The sequence below is a fragment of the Cebus imitator genome, unplaced genomic scaffold (genome assembly GCF_001604975.1).
Source record: "Cebus imitator isolate Cc_AM_T3 unplaced genomic scaffold, Cebus_imitator-1.0 Scaffold289, whole genome shotgun sequence".
Classification (NCBI taxonomy): domain Eukaryota; kingdom Metazoa; phylum Chordata; class Mammalia; order Primates; family Cebidae; genus Cebus; species Cebus imitator.
Genome location: NW_016107604.1, coordinates 91,107 through 92,573, shown reverse-complemented (window position 1 = coordinate 92,573; position 1,467 = coordinate 91,107).

Genomic DNA, 1,467 nt, shown 5'->3' with positions numbered 1-1,467 from the left:
CTCAGCCAACATCTTCTCTTGCCTAGACTATTGCAGTAGCTTCCTAACTGGCTGGCTCTTTTATTGTAACTTCTCTTTCTTATTTTATTTCGTTTATTTGTGTAGAGACAAGGTCTTCCATGTTGCCCAGGCTGGTCTCAAATGCCTGGGCCTAAACAATCCTCCTGCCTTGGCCTCCCAAAGTGCTGAGATGCACCTACCCCAAATTTCCTTTTTTTTTTTCTGATACTTTATCATATTTTATCCAGGGTTTCTATGCATTTATTGTGGTTGAAAGTATGCTTTCCATAGCTCTTTGGCTGATATCCTTAACTGGAAGTCTTGCCCTTTCCCCCTAACTGTACAATTTTAGGTATGCTTCCTATGGGCTATGAAAATCCATGTTAATAATGAAGAAAAGAAATAACAACACCTGTATGACATTAAATCAACCTAAAGAAGTTGGAGGTTTCCGTTACTTCAGTTCCTTTACACATAGAGTGACCATCTCCGAGAACACCTTGGGCTGCATGTACTTGGGTCTGCTGGCCCTTCATGCCAGTGAATGCCTAAGTCCTTGCCAATTTCACACTGTCCTCACACACCAAACTTTTTTTTTTTGTAGAGACGAAGTCTCACTATGTTTCCTAGGCTGGTCTCAAACTCCTGGGCTCAAGCAAACCTGCTGCCTCGGCTTCCCAAAGTGTGGGGATTACAGGCATGAAGCAGCTGTGCCTGGCCCTCACAGCAAACTTCGGGTTCCCCCATTCTGTACTCTTTTAGCTGTGCAGATTTGAAACAAGCTGTTGTCTTTTTGTTTTTTACATTGTTCTGAAATTTCTTTGTTTAACAAGTTTATTGAGGTATATTTTACATATGTAAAATTTGCCCTATATAAATGTAGGATTTGTTGATTTATAGTAAATTTATTCATTGGTGCACACATCACTACAATCCAATCTTTTTTTTTTTTTTTGCGACAGAGTCTTGCTCTGTCACCAGACTGGAGTGCAGTGGTGCGATCTCGGCTCACTGCAACCTCCATCTCCTGGGTCCAAGTGATTCTCCTGCCTCAGCCTCCTGAGTAGCTGGGACTACAGGTGCGTGCCACCATGCCCAGCTAATTTTTTTTTTTTGTATTTTTAGTAAAGATGGGGTTTCATCATGTTGGCCAGGATGGTCTCTATCTCTTGACCTTGTGATCCACCAGCCGCAGTCTCCCAAAGTGTTGGGATTACAGGCGTGAGCCACTGCGCCCAGCTTACAATCCAATCTTATAACAATTTCTTCATCCCAAGAAGTTCCACAGTACTCATTTTCAGTCCACTATCACACAAAACTCCAGCCTCAAGCAACCACTCTTCTTTCTGTATTCATAGTTGTACCTTTCCTAGAAGTTTCATATAAATAGAATTATAAAATATATACTCTTTTGTCTCTGGCTTCTATTATTGGTACAATTTTTTAATTTTTTTTTTTTTTTGAGAC